Below are 16727 nucleotides of genomic sequence, written 5' to 3'. Positions count from 1 at the left end.
ATAATTAAAACAAGAATATTTGGCATGCTCAAGCCATTTGTAAAATTTATATGTACATATACAGAACACATTTAATTAGAAAGAAGTTGTACTGAATCTCAGAGAGGTTTGAAAAACATACCCTAATATTCTGTTCATGTGGATTTTCTGTTAACATTGGTTCTTCTTGATACACTAGTATAATCATATGTTTGTAGTTGTATCTTGTGTTATGTATAAAATTGTCTTTTGTCCAGTAAATAATATTTTATACACTCAGACACTTCATAAGACACAATATGAAATATATGCCTGGAGAAATCTGAGAATAAACTACAGAACACAGGAGATTTCCTGACCTAAAAATTGGTTAAGCATCTATCTCTACACTGAAAAGGGAAAAAATTAAGTTGGTTTTCTTGCAATTTGATGAAGGAAGTACAATTCTGACATCCCTGGAGATAGTCTACCCTGTCCATAACAGGACAGCATAACTTGAAGGATGAGAAAGTCTGAACTTGATATTGTATGAATTCTGCATAAAATCCTCTCTTTGCCAAATAGGAGGACTTGGTGTGTCAAATGTGGCCTCTTAGGTATGAGAGGCACAGAGGCAACATAAAGTCACTGCTGCAACTGTTAAAATTAGATACTTGGGGCCTACATGTCAAGTCCATGAGTCTTCAAAATCTTCCTTGTATGCAACCAAAGATCAAGACTTCAGTGGTGGTGCCTTGAAATATGATTACTGTAAAGTGGATTTGCAATGGCTCATTTCTTTAAGCAAAGTCTTAGCCAACTAAATTTTCTGATACAAACCATAATATAATTCCACATTTTACAGTTCCATCCCAAATTATTTTTGTCATTATTTATATTATCATGTCTCGTGATGTCATTTGGAGGGAAAAAGTGAGACTATGTCTCATTTTGCTACAGATTACCTGGAAAATTAAGGTAGCATTCATCCCACTTCCCATAAGCATCTACAAGTTTAATTTACCTTGGCTGTTTAAGCTTTCTCTGCAATCATGGAAAGACTTGAGTCTGAAAGGTGGATGCTTAGATAGGTGGGGTGACTTCTCCTGAGGAAGTATCTCATTCTCTTTCTTGATTGGGAAGAGCTTATGGATAACTCAAGTCATTTTCATCTAAGGTCATGTCTGATGGATCTCATCTATAGGGAAAGAGAATTTGTAACTGAAAGGACCAGCAAAATAAATGGAACAATATATCACATTTTCTTGTCCTTAAAAAAAACCAAAAAACAAACCCACAGTATCCCAGTCAGGGTTAAGGGTGTTTAAATATTTTTAGGAAGGCATTCATAGAGCATAGTGTTACTAGGAAAAAGGCAAAAGTACTTAAGTGTACCCTGAGTGTTATGACTATTGTTATTGCTACCAATAAAATACAACTGTAACAAATATAGACACAGAAAATAAGAAGAACCATCCATTAAAATAATTTGACAAAGAGGATATACAACTAAACCAAGATGTTTTATAAAAATATTGGGATTTTGAGTACATCTGAAGCTGAAAAAGTTACATCTAGGGAGGAAATCCCACACTTGCAATAATAAGTTGGTCATCACATTCCTCCCACTGGTCTTCTTGTTTGGGTAATACATTGAAGTGGTTTTTTGTTTGGTGCATAGGAATACAATACAGAAAATCAAAGAGTTTAATCCTGCTTTTTTTAGTATTTGCCATTTAACCTGGAGTTTGACTATTTTATACAAAACATTTCTCAGTCTGTACGAGGACCATTCTTCATGTAGACTGTATTATGTATCTGTATTACTAGTTAATTTTGAAGCTCCATTGCATAGTGCACATCAAATACAGATCCTTAGCAGAAAGAATGTATAAACATGTAAATATTTTTTTAATTATTATTAATACTCTTTATTTGGCAAATTCTCTATTAGGGCTTCAGTCTAGAACGTAACACTTAACAGCTGTTTAGACATCAGTTATCTGCTTGGAACTGAGGGCTGCTTTCCTTTTCAGTAGCACTTTTCAAACTTTATGTCTCCCTTCTGTAATTTTCTGAAACAAAATGCTTGCTGACACAGACCACTTTTTCATGTACTTAAGTACACCATAGATTTTCAGGGTATTTACATCGTCTCAAATCTTCAACTTTATGACTCATTCCATATGAGCTTTATTCTCTTTCCTGATATATGCCATTTCTGGTTTGTTTGGTTTATTTCCCATAGAATGTCTTTAGAGATTGGCAAATCTTGTAAAATATGCCTGATGAGTATCAATTTTAACAGAATAGTAAGAGCACATTGGAGTTAAAACATAATCTTGGATTGCAAGTAGTCCATACACTGTCTAAGAAATTGTCCCTGCTGAAGGGTAGCAATGACATGCTGAAGAAGCTTCCAGGAGGATGGTTGGGCACCTTTCTTCATCATGACATCTCAAGGGAACCATAAGGTGTCTTTTTAATAAGTCACTAAATGACAGAAACAAATTCAGCCTAAAATAAATATTTAATTCAATGCAACTAGACCTGGAAATTAATTTGGCCCAATGTATTGTGACAGATATAATTCCTATTAACAAGTTTTTTTCTCTGTTATTTCTTTTAGTGATGTCCGCTGTGATGGAGTTTGTTGTTGGTCAGTGATCAGGCATAAATGTGACAGTGGTCTAGAGGGTGGGAAGTCTGTTACATTCAGAGCAAGAGTAACAGACTTAGCAATGACCATGGGGAGGTTTTCATAGCCTTCCCTGACACCTATGGCTCTGGGGAGCAAAAAGAGAACAACTTGAGTTTCTGAGTCCACAGTAAAGAAAGATGGAAACCTGAAGAGAACCTAAAGTTAGGTTCAGACTCAGCGTGGGAGAACAGACTGTCTACAATGGCCTCAAGACAAAGGCTGAAAATGTATAAGAAAGGAAGATACTGAAATGCCTCAGCACTAGTTTGTTTATGTGATGCAGCCATAAGAGAAAGATCTAAAGAGACAACGTATGTTAATGCTGTTATAGTCCTGATTATCTAGGAATTTAAAAAGGGCAAGATCTGCCCAGTTGACATTATTTGCTAAGCCAGCTAGGGAAAGAAAAAAAAAAAAAAAATCAGTTGGAAACAACTCCCATCCTCTTATGACAAGCAGATGCTGCCTGACAGGAAGCTGCAGAGCAGGGTACTAGTCAGAGACAGGGTGTGGGGAGCTGAGGATGCCCTTATCCCCATGCAACCCAGCCCCCAAGAGGAGTGGGTCAGGCCCAGGTTGGGGGACCAGCATCAGTCACAACCTTGCAAGGGCAGACCCCCCTTGCATGGAGTGCAATCCCAAGGCCCAGCAGGAACGTCATGGCAGCAAGCAGGAGAGGGGCATGGCCAGGTGCGGTGGTGAGGGTTGGAGCCTAAACATAGCCACGCACCTGAGGAGATGGCCCCAGCTGTCAAAACCTGGAGGTGCTGGGGTTGGGGTCACAGTCCTGATGCAACAGGCTCGCACAAGTGATCCTGATCAAAGAATTGGTTGTTTATCAGCAGAAAATTACATCTTAAAAAATAACCACTCAACCACTGATCTCTCACTCATAGAGAGAGCTACAAAAGCCTTGGGTAGGTGAGCCTGAGAACTCAAACACATTACTCTTATGGATGCCAAAACATGAGCTTAATAAGTTATAGGCCTTTATAGAAAATAGCCACCACATCTCTTCCCTTATTTAAGTACCCCCCACTTCAAGTGGGCAACCTACTTTGTTCTCTCAATAATCTCACAGATACACTTCATAAAAATATCAAAACCTGTCATTTAGGTCTGAAGCTTGTTGCTTCTCTTTCAGTTTTAAAGAAATGCTTGCTGTGCAAGAAAACTCATTTATTTTTGTCACTTGATAAAGTATTTCCTTTACCTGCAAATCTTATCTTGTTTATGGTTATGGAGACAGGTTTACATACTCATGAACTCATTAATTACTTCCGAGAGACAGGTAGAGTTAAGAGTTATCCCAGTTAAACAGTGAGATTTTTCATAGATGAAAATACCATGAAGTTGAATGTACAGTTGTGGATATACATGCAGTGCTTCTGTGAAAAAACATCTACTGTGCAAACAACATCACTATCGGCAGCAGCAAATCCATTTTACTAGAAGCAACTACAGGTTTTGTGCTACATTTCTGACAATGTCAGTCACACAGTAAAACACATGCTATTTGATTTTTACATGTCCTTGACATTACTTCAATAAAATAACCTCTGATGACTATTTGACAATTAAAGAGTCATCTAAGGGGAATATGGCAAATAGAAAAATTATTGAAGCAATAATCTGATACTTACCATGTTCAAATTTACTCAGTGAGCAAGAAAGACATATTTTTTAGTTTTCTTCTTTTGTCCTAGTTAACTTCTTTTCTTTCCCTTCCCAGTGTTGGTTCAAGTGAGTTTTCATGTATATATAATCATAGTTAAAGTAAAATAAGAAAAAAAAGCTGAGCAGTAAGTGGTTATATATGTATTTATTTTTGAATCTAAATTGAGTCAGATTCCTCACTGTAAATTCTATTTTGATGCTTAATGAATTTGTGATTCAAAGTAGAGAGCTGATAACACAGAAAGCTGTTGTATCGTGACTGAAAAAGAAGGTGAAAGTGCTCAGGACCTCACTTAATCGTTGTTCTAAGCAGAGCTGAAGTACAATAGAAAATGTTAATTAAAACAATAATAAGCTTTATCATCTAGTGAACACCTAGACGGTTTGATCAAGGCATTGCTCAAAAGCAAAAGCAAAATGAAATGAAAGGAAGTATGAAAGAAAAACTCATAGACAATGGAAAGAAAGTGAGTGAAAACAAAGACAATACCCTCTGGGTTTTTGGACCCAGTGGCTGAATAAAGGAATCTGGTTGAGCTAATGCATACTCTGTTCTGCAGTGAGAATGCATACTGCGGTAAAACTAGGGCTGAGGCAATCTTCTGTGTTGAGATGCGGTGCCTTAGGCAAGCTCTAAGCAATGATTTTGTCCTCATATAATTATTCAGGAAAAAAGACAGTTCTAAGCAAGGCATGAACAGTCAGAAATATGATTAGCAAAGGAAATAAATCTGTATTCAGTAATTTTGAGGAGTGCAAAATAGTGGAACAAAGACCATTTACAAAGGGAGGGGGGAGAATGAGTGAAATTTAATATTCAGTTCCCTTTGAAGTCAATAATTAAGCCATACTGAGAAAAAGCAGTTAATTAAAACAAAGCATTAAGATGCATTTGTCCTAATGCAGATAATCAGTAAGCTTTTCAGCAGTAAGTACTTGAATGAAGAAGAAAACTGACAACAGGACTGGACAGCTCAGTAGATGAGGAACTGATTAGATGGTCACATTCAGAAAGCAGTGGTCAATGGCTCAATGTCCAGATGAAGAATGGTGACAAGTGATGTCCCTCAGGGGTCCGTACTGGTATTGGTGTTGTTTAATATCTTCATCAATGACAGATGGTGGGATTGAGACACCCTCAACAAGTTTGTAGATGACGCCAAGCTGAATGGTGTGGTTGACAGGCCTGAGGGATGGGATGCTATCCAGAGGGACCTGGACAAGCTGGAGAAGTGGGCCCATGTGAGCCTCATGAGGTTCAACAAGGCCAAATGCAAGGTTTTGCACCTTGGTCAGGGCAACCTCTGGTATCAGTACTGGCTGAGGGATGAGTGGATTGCGAGCAGCCCTGCTAAGAAGGACTTGGGAGTAGTTATGGATGGAAAACTGACTGTGAGCCAGCAATATATGCTCGCAGCCCAGAAAGCCAACCAGATCCTGGGCTACATCTACATAATTGTGGTCAGCAGATTAGAGGGAGGTGATTCTCCCCCTCTACTGTGCTCTTGTGAGAACTCACCTGGAATACTACATCCAGCTCTGGAATCCTCAGCACAGAAAAAACATGGACCTGTCAGAGCAGGTCCAGAGGAGGGCCACAAAAATGATCAGAGGGCTGGAGCACTTCTCCTATGAGGACAGGCTGAGAGAGTTGGGGTTGTTCAGCCTGAAGAAGAGAAGGCTCCAGGTAAAAGTTATTGTGGTCTTTCAGCACTTAAAGGGGACTTACAATAAATATGGGTACAGATATTTTAGTAGGGCCTGTTGTGATAGGACAAGGGGTAATGGTTTTAAACTAAAAGAGGGTAGATTCAGACTAGATATTGAGGAGCAATTTTTTTTACAATGAGGCTGGTGAAACACTGGCACAGGTTGCCCAGAGAGGTGGTAGATACCCCAATCCTGGAAACATTCATGGTCACATTGGACGGGTCTCTGAGCAACCTGATCTAGATGAAAATGTCCCTGCTCATTGCAGGGGGGGTTGGTAACTTTCAGCCCAAACTATTCTATTATTCTCTACAGAGCAGAATGGTTATCCAAGAACTATGAGCTATCCATACAATATTCTCTTACTCTTGGCCAAGTTTGAAAATAAGTTTTAAACTCCTTCTTTGCCTTGCATCCAGTTTATAAATGTCTTTAATGCAGGGCTTGCATTGCCACCTACACATTGGTGTATTATTTATAAACCTCCTATTACTATTGCATTAGACAGTACATAATATATAGAACCTGTAGTTTCTGCCCATGGAATAAGAAACTGGAATTCAGACAATACTTTGTATAATAGCTACAGTTAGGATATTTGTTCAACATGTCTCACACTGGACAACCTTGCGGTGAGAGGTTTACTTGTTGAATTCTAACCCACTATTCATATAACTATTAAAAAGGGAACACGTGATGCATTGCACTAATTTTACGTTCTTTGGTCCTGAATAACCTCAATGAAGGTTAGAAGGCTGAGCTATGTGTTACGGGAGAGGTAACTTCTTGAGAGTAAGACTTGACCATTCCATTATACAGTAATTTAACTCTAGTCTATAAGAGCAGCTTTCAAAAAAAAAAAAAAAATCTGCATGAAATTATCAAGTATACATGTATGAATAAGTTTTATATCTTAAAACACTGAGATTTAGAATGCTCAGATTTCCATTGCACCATTGTTAAGTTTTATTCTTAACTTCATTGGTTTATATATTGAGGTTCAGAAAAGAACTGCTGTGACACAACATTGGAATTTGTAGAAGGAACTAGAAAAGCTCACTTTATAGGTATAGATCTACAGTTTTAATTGCAAGTAATAGGATTGATAAGGAAAGAGAATTGTTCAGCTATTGACTTTTAATTATTTTTTTTTTTTTTTAATTACAGTATAGACTTATTTTTCTACTTAAAAAAATTTTATTAGGGTAAATCTTAAAAATTATCTCTCAAGGAGTTTTTTAGCACTAAGATGAAAGCCTGCATTTTCAGAAAGAGTGAATACAACTTATATTAACAGTTCAGAATCCATTGAAGTGAGCAATCTTGAGTAAACCACGTGACAACACAAAGTGCTTTTCTAGTCAGTCAGGAAGACTATTTGGAGACCACAAACATCACAACACCAATTGTGCTTTTCCTCTCTGTTTATCAAAAATATAATATTTTGCCTCTTTAAGGATGAAGTTTCTAATTATTTTATTGTTTGAAGAAACTATTTTTTTCAAGTTAGAGCGTCTTTTTAATATGAAAAGTACAAGATTATACAGTATGACTAATAAATTTCTATATGTTATATAGAATTAATAAACAAGAGGTGCAAAACCAGAGTGAACAGATTTTCCATGAGCATATTGATTCAGGTTTGTACTTCACTTTTTTCTTATGCCAAAAAAAGTCTCCCATTTGACTTTGTTTTAAATGGACATCTCACCTCCTCGCCTGGGGGGATAAAGCCTCATTCTCTTTTGTGTCTTTGACTGTTGGAACTGATGTTTCCCCACTGTCTTAGTCTAAAGAGGCAGCACAAAATCAGGAGGGCCTTTCACCTTCCGGCAACAGAGAGTCTAGTTGCAATAGAATAACATTGTAAGAATACATATTCTGAAAGGTGATTGAACCACTGGTATCTGTGCCTTATCACACAGTGGCTGTGACCTGTAAAGAATGTAGCATATTTCATTTTTTTTAAGAATTCAAAATGATTTCTTCCATCTGAAGATGAAAGAGTTGCTCAAGCAGAAGTGATTCACAGACCATAAGGACAAGACAGATCGTATTCACAGTCTGAGACTCCAAAGACTTCTTGGGTAATCAGTACAAACCCCTCAGACACTGTTAAGGATTGGCTACCAAGGTGCAAGAGAGACAAAATTTCAGCAGAGGAGGCTGAAGAGGAAAGCATGTTTTAGTAGGGATCATTAGATGACTCCAAGAGCTGTCATAAACTATAAAATCAGTCCTGTCGCAAAAACAATATTCTGTGATCCACAACTTCCAAGCTGTAGCTTTTTAGCTGCTTGCACATGCTTGTGTGTTCATTAGACCCTATATGAGAGAGACTTGATGGTTCCCACAAAGCTGGTTCGTTTTGAGTAGTACAGTTGTTACACTAGTACACGTGCCAAATACATTCCTCTGTTTTCTCCACAGTGGTTTCCTGACTGCTCAGTTCCTCTTGCTTGCCTATTTATTGTTTGCTTGTAGTATTTGCTTACTATATGATCATATCTAAAACCACCGGTCAGTGCTAATACCCTACCAGCACTGCTGTCAGAAGGTGAGGGTTTTTTTCCACCTCTGCATCCTCTTCCTACTGCTGACACAAAGATTTGTACAGTCAGCAGTTAAAATCTTTACAAACACCTGACATTAAAATCTAAGTCCTCGATTTTTAAAGTCAGTGAGCACCTGAATATGCAGTTAAACATGTAGGCATCTTTTGAAAATGCTGTTAGATTCTTATTTTCATCTCTCTGAGATTTAACATATTTCACAATCCAGCCCTTAGTCTCTTAATATTCAGAGTTTAAGTTTGAAATTTTGGCTCTTGTGTTCATCCTGTCTAGATCCCAGCAGACAAAATTTCTGTGGTAAAGGGAGTGTTTGCCAATACCCATCAATGTATTGTATGTAAAATTAATGCTCAGATAGTTTATTATTTTTTTATTTTATTTTATTATTTTATTTATTTTTATTTTATTTTCCAAAGGTTTTCAACCACCTTTACTTTATAGCTATAGCAGTTTTGTTAAACATTGTATAAATCACCCATTTATAGCACATTACATTGTACTGGAGCCTGTCAAATGTTGGAGTCCATCACAATAAATCTTATGTCACATTACACTGAACTGTATCATCTAGAGACTAGAGTGTAATGTGAATGTCAAATTGTCATCTATGGTTACACTTCCTAAGGGAAGTAGTGAAAGTCCCATTGTTAGAATAATTTAAAGTGAGACTGGGCAAACTACTAGAAAATTATACTGTGGGGAACAATCTCACTTTGGCAGGGAGGAAGCAATAATATTGTGGGGTTTTTTTTCCTCTCTTCAATTTTTGTTAACCGACAAGACATGACACGGTAGGTTTTGCTTTGTTTGTATGTTACACACTGTTTAATAGACCTGTGTTGTCCAGTAGTTTTTGTTTCTTATGTAGTGTCATGTAGAGACATCACTACTAATTTATGAAATTTATGGTTCCAAACAGATCACCTCTTGTTTGTCTAAAAGGACTTATTATCAAGTGCTAAAATTGAGTCGATGTATATTTTATTTCCCCTATTCCTGTCTTGTTCTCTTAGCTATTGAGGCTTGACTATAAAATCAAGCAAATAAAACTTGAGAAGAGGAAGACAAAAATATATCAGGTATTTTAAAACTCAAAACAGCATAAAAAAGACATGACCTGCTTGAGCAGGTCCAGAGGAGAGCCACAGAGATGATCATGTATTCAAAACTGGCCTTCCCTCAAAGTGCTCTAGGCCAGGTTGGATGGGGCTTTGAGCAACCTGATCTAGAGGAAGGTGTCCCTGCCCATGACAGGGGGTTGGAACTAGATGATCTTTAAGGTTCCTTCCAACCTAAACCATTTTATGATTCTATATAAACCCAAAGAGGACTGGAGATTGGAGGAAAGACTAGCATTGCTCCTGTTGAGTTCTACTTTACCTCATCAATCTGATAATTGTGTTTCAGCAGGCCCTGGCACGTCAGACCAGAAGTGCTTGAGAAAAACAGTAAAATCGGTGTAAAATACATAATTCATAGAGTCCCTTTAGCTAAATTTGTTTGTGCACTCATTTTACAGAAATGGAGCATGAAGAAATATCATACTACTGTTGGAAATTCTGAATAATGTCATCCGAATAATTTTTTTTTCCTTTATTCCTGGGTCATAAAAATTTAGCTTTGCTTAAGCTACAGAGAAGTCCTGCTCCAGTCTTCTTGGGTAGTTGTGATAGAAAATTCAACACTGCCAGGAACTGTAGTAAAATGAAGGAAACAATGAGGCTGAATCTATCCTAGTGAAGACTTTAAGCCAGGTACTACAATATAGTATGCGTTCATACAGCTAAAATCTTCTATTCCATAAAAAGAATAGCTTCATCCAAACTGTTGAAGAGAATGGTTTGAGGATAACATATGCTACCTCCCATAATATATGCTGGTTGTGCTGGGGATGTAAACATTGTCATACTCCTAAACTAGTATAGTTAAATAATATAAACAATGTCAGTCTGCATAGTGGCATTGAAGTCTTGCTTCACAACAGAACCTGAGAAGTGAATAAACGCCAAACACAGACAGCAGGCTTTGGGGAAAAAGTGTTTTGGAAACTACAGAAAACAGAAAAACCACAAATCAAACATGTTCTTTTTTTCCATTTTATGTACTGTCACAGCTCAAACAGAAATACTGTGCTATACAACAGGCTTTACTCTACAAAATGATGGGTAACTCTTCTAATGTATTCTAATTTTGAATAAGATGCCAAAAGATTTCCTCCCACTGCCCCTCAGTAGTAGGAAGTGGGCTGTGGAGTTTCGGCAGTCATTAGTCATGACCAGCAACAAGTTCTGAGTTAACTTACTGTAATTTAACTGCCCTGATAGAGTGTTGACCTAATTTAAGAGTAATACATAGAGGGATGTCTAAATTTTATTTGAAATGAGTTGTAGGATTGATTGAGGAAATATTAAGGAATAATGTTTGACATAGATAGGAATAAATGCTGGTGCAGGGAGATTGTATAAATAGTTCCATATGTATATACAGGTAGATTATCTGCTGAAGCTAGAAATAGGTGCTGCCTTTGCAGGCAGGATTAACTGGAGCTTCCAAAGGGTCCTTTCCTCTTTGTTTCTGCTGCAGTGAGTCCATGAAAAAGTCATGAAGAAAATTTTCTCCTCCTGCTGTGCTATTGTCAGGAAGATGCTAAGTGAAGAGAAAGAGTTTTGTTAACTTTAAAGAACTGTGAAGTAAGGAATCATGCTGCAGACACAGGAATGAGTGCAGGATAAACGAAAGTGTTGAAAGTCTATTGACCTTTGCAATTGCCAGAAACAATATTTTGGGGACAGTTGCAATAAATAAACCTCATATTGATTCAACCAAGGCTCAGAGATAGAATTCACACTCTAGTCCCAAGGGTACAAAACCTACAGTAGCCTAATATGAATGCAGCTACATTACATGAAGAAAATAATGGTTCTTTTAACTCTTTCTTTTCCTGTACAGTGTGTCAGAGCATAGAACACAAACTCTCCTTTCACCCTTTCCATTCAGAATATGATGATTTTTCCACAAATTATTAAAAGGTTTATCCTGTGTCATCATCTATGACTAGGTGACATTATTCTGCTGAAGCTTACTTAATCAAAGAGAAATATTTCTCCTCCTTTCAATAACTAGTTCAGAATTTAATGAAAAGATTAATACATCTGATTTTATTTTCCTGTTACACAATGTTTTCTTTGTAAAAGTGACTGATTCCTCAGAAGCACGATGTGGTTAAATTAATACAAGCTTTCATTCAGAAGTGTGGAAAAGTTTAGAATTATTTGGCATTATCCAGTCAGCCTATACCAATGAATGCTGATTATGATTGCTATTTAGGTACATACATGGCTTGCCTAATTACTGAATGTGTCTGTATGAGAATATTTCAGGATTCTTGCCAAGACTGTTATTCAGAGAAAAATAAAGAAACAAAGGGAAAAAACAAACAAACAAACAAAAAAAAACAACCAAATAACACAGCATCAGTTTAGAAAATAACATGTTTTCTTCAGTATGAATTAAAAGGAAGAAGTTGATAGGTGTCGAGGTTTAAGTCCGGAGGACAACTGAGCACCAGGAAGCCTCTCACTCACTCATTGTCCCTCAGGAATGGGGAGAAGTAAATGCCATAAAAGGCTCAGTAATCAAGATAAGGACAGAGAGGAATGATTCACCCCTTATGGTCATGGGAAAAAGACAGACTCTTAGGGGAAGAAAAAGAACATAAATTTAATTTGAACACCACAACCACCACTTAATTTTACCAATCAGAGTAGGACAGCAAGTATATTTTATATTTTAAAAACACCTTCCCCTACCCCTCTCTTCCTCCTGGGATCAGCTTTGCTCCTCATTTCTCCACCTCCTCCCGTCTAGTGGCACAGGGGGCAGGGGATGGGGATTGAGATCTTCATCATTTCTGCTGCTCCATTTTCCTCAAGAGGAGGACATCTCACACTCTTTCCTTGCTCCAGCGTGCGGTCCCTCTCATTGGAGGCAGTCCTCCACAAACTTTCCACAGGCTGTAGCTCTTCTTGAACTGCTCCATTGTGGGTCCCTACCAAGGGCTACAGTCCTCCCAGCAACGGACTTCTCTGGCATGGTCTTCTCTCATCATCATGGCTTTCTTTGGGTGCAGTCACCTGCTCCAATGTGAGTTCCTCCACAAGCTCCAGGTGGGCATCTGCTCCACAGTGGACCTTTATGGGCCGCAGGGGCACAGCCTGCCCTCTCACCATGGGCTGCAGGGGAGTCTCTGCTCTGGTGCACCTCCTCCCCGCCTCCTCCTCCTCTCCTCCACTGACCTCAGTGTTCACATAGATATTTCCTTCACAGCCTCTCCTCCTCTCAGATTCCCCTGCTTAAATATGTTAGCACACAGGTGCAGCCACCATCACTAATTTACTCAGCCTTGGCCAGCAGCGGATCAGACTTGGAACTGAAGGATCTTCAAGAAGTTTCTCACAGGAGCCACCTTTGTAACCCCTTCCCCTGATACCAAAACCCTGCCACACAAACCCAGCACAATAGGGGACAAATTCACAAAGGCATAACCGACCTGAAGATTCTATGGCAAATGATTGAAATCTGTATAGAGTTAAATATATTACTGGCCCATCAAACAGGATTTCTGTAGAGAGTGAGTAAAGAAGTTCCATACTGAAAAAAGTAGTCAAGGTCAACTGGCTTTTTAACTTAGCATCTAGAAGTTAAGGAGTTAAAGTTATTTCAGTCGTCACAACATCTTTTTTCAGATTTAGCAGGTACTTTTTTCTACAGGGAAAAAAAATACCTAACATAAGAAGAGAAGTAGCATAAAATTAAGCAAAGAACTGGCCAGTTACCTGTTAGCTGACAATAACACTCCATGCACAAAAGACCAGACTTTTTTGTTGTCAAGTGAAACCCAAAAAGGTAAATTAATAAACATTAAATGTACCTAAAGGATGTTTATTATCAGAAAAACAAATACTGGTATTCACTTGCAATGACTAACTTCTCGATAATTAAGCCAGAGCTACTGAACTTGGTGGGATTTCACTGGAACTTAAAGGAGTGTTAACACTTGCTAACATTCATATCAAATGCCTCTGCTCTCACCAAAAGCCTCCCTTCTCATCAAAACTTCTCTGGCTCATTTCTCTTCTTGATGTCAAGACCCAGATTTGTTAAGTCACTATAAGCAAATCAATCTATCTAAAGTTATTTGTAACTCCTGATAAATGTACTGTTCCTCATAACTTGTTAGCTATGAAGGACCTATCATGCACATTTTCACAGAATGCGGTAATAAGAACATAAAATTTGTCAAAGGTCCTATGCAAATTCTGTTTAAAAGCAAGCAGCTTAACCTTCTTGAATAGATTTTTTTGGTTTTGTTTTCCCTAGAAAAAATAACCATAGTTTCCTGTGCCTATTCAAATCCTCACAGTTCATTACATCTTCTTTACATTGGCTTTTTGCAGGAAAAAAAGACTTGACTTTAGATATGAAAGAATGCATAATGACATTCTAGATAGGAAAAAAAATAAGCATATGCTTTACTTTCAGCAGAGGACTCATCCTATTAATTACAGCCTCTCTGGAAAAACTCCTGGAAAATGTTAATGTAGTATTAATTGTAAAGATGTGGTTGTCTCTGTTCCTTAGCTTTTAAAATTTTCTAAGTTATTTCACCTAAGATACCTGCTAACAACTTCTAGCTATTAGTACTGATTATTAGTAGTAGTGAAAATAATTATGCTATCCATTCCTTGTATAAGTGAATTGTAAGAGTTCCTACTATTAGCAATTATCTGTGTGTCTATTTTTACACAGGGACTGAGGCATTTCAAGTTCAAAACAAGTTGTTATCAGCTTCCTACAGACAAACAGAAAAGTGATTGAATAAAAACTGTCTGTAGAGTCCCAGTTCAATAGCCTGTCCTGTTTCTGAGATCACAGTACTTGACAGACCTTCAAAGTAGTATTCCTAGAAATCCATCACACCTGCTTTTTCAGTCTCAAAGGCATCAGATGGTTCCCACACATTCCACTTACAGAATGCTTACCCATGGAGATCCCAACTCTCATGAGCGAAATCTTACTCTTCTAAAGAAAAGGTTAGGAAACTATGCATTGTAATTTAACCCCAGTAGGCAGCTCAGCCCCACACAGCCACTCGCTCACTCACAGCAGGATGGGGAGAGAATTAGAAGAGTAAAACTTAAAAAAAACCATGGGTTGAGACAAAGACAGTTTAACTGGTAAAGCAAAAGCCACACACGCAAGCAAAGCAAAACACAGAATTGATTCACCACTTCCCATCAGAGGGCAGATGTTCAGCCTTCTCCAGGATGGCAGAGCTCCATCACACATAACGGTTACTTGGGAAGACAAATGCTATCACTCCAAATGTTCCCCCTTCCTCCTTTTTTCCCCAGATTTAATTTCTCAGCATGATGTCATATTTCATGGGATATACCTTTTGGTCAGTTGGGGTTCTGGCTGTGTCCCCTTCCAACTCTTTTTGCACCCCTAGCCTGCTCGTGGTGGTGTGAGAAACACCTTGACACTGTGGAAGAACTATTCAACAATAACTAAAACATCACTGTGTTGTCAACACTGTTTTCATCACAAATTCAAAACACAGCACCATACAAGCTATGAAAAAAATTAACTCTATCCCAACCAAAACCATTACCCTATGTAACATAACAAAGGCAACTGCAACCAGACAGGTGGCAAACCCAGTGTTCAAGTGCCTTTTTTAGCCCAACCAGACAAAGTGTTTACTGAAATGTTTTAACAATTTACACATTGAATAGTTAAGTCTTTTAATTGGATTCAGTGTGTTATAAGTAATCGTGAGGAGTTTTAATAAGTTCTGAGAATAAAAGAGGATAACCATTCAAAATTTGTTGATAGATTGATATGTATATTTTGCTATCAAGTCAGACCAAATGATATATTAATTCTATCCCCCTCAAAAAAACCTTGACTGATGACAAAAACCTAAAATGTTGCTTGGTGGCAACTGAATGTAGAAGATAAATCCCTGCAGCATAAATTGATATTGAACACATCATTACTATTTGTTAAAGGAAGTGGGAAGATGTGAGCAACTTCTCTACTTTCCCATCATTCAGCTAAGTATAATGTTCAACTTCCTCAGACATTAATAAAATTAAAATTAGTTTAATGACTGTACAGTCCCTTTATACCTTTAAGTGTTACCACGGTTTCTTCGGTTTCCATTATACTTCTCACAATTTGTTAGGCACAGTACTCTGCTCAAAAGCAGGAGGTATGGAGAACCAGCAGAGAGCAGGATGCAAACAGAAGGTCCGTGCATGGTGAGATTTCACTGGATATCTTTAGAAATAGTCAAATAAGTTTTAAAAACTCTTCAGAAGTTTTTTTTGTTTATTTTCTGCATTAAATTATGCTTTGTTATGTAACATATTTGACGCTACTACTGTATTTTTATTTGCTTTTAACTCAATTGTTAACGCCATTGCACAATATAACCTTCTGAGGAATTGCCTTAGTTTATGTCTTATTATTCCCTACTCTCAAATATCTAATTCTTATTGCAGCATGTATGAATGTGTCATTAGTACAAAACAATGAAAGGCTATATTCTTATTTGTTATCAAATAGAACAGCTTCCCTTTTGTTACAATGGGGGGATTGTTTGGGGTTTTTGGTTTGGTTTTGTTTTTTGGGTTTTCCCCCCCACCCCACTCCCCCGGAATGACAGATCTGCAGAACTGTGTAATTTAAAAGGGTGGAACATCTATCAAAATAGGACTGAGCATTATTTTTATTATGTGTATTAGAGTCTAATATCACTGTCATTCTGTATTAATGGAATGATTGTTCATATGTGGAAGAGAGATTAATACAGATTCAGTATATGTCTAAAAGTACAGCCAGCCCTCATTTATTTTCTGGAAGGTGTTGTCTGAATTTTGGAGAGATGGACAAAATACCTTCGGCAATACAATATTTTCTACATACTATAATGAGCAGTTGTGTCTACCAGTATTATACTGAACATAGTGAAAAAAACTTAATTCTGCAGATTTATCATGTTGACTCTTGCCTTTTTTTTTTTTTTTTTTTTTTTTTTTTTT

This window comes from Athene cunicularia (assembly GCF_003259725.1).
Source record: "Athene cunicularia isolate RWA chromosome 3 unlocalized genomic scaffold, athCun1 chr3_part1, whole genome shotgun sequence".
Taxonomy (NCBI): Eukaryota; Metazoa; Chordata; class Aves; order Strigiformes; family Strigidae; genus Athene; species Athene cunicularia.
This window is presented reverse-complemented; position numbering follows the sequence as displayed.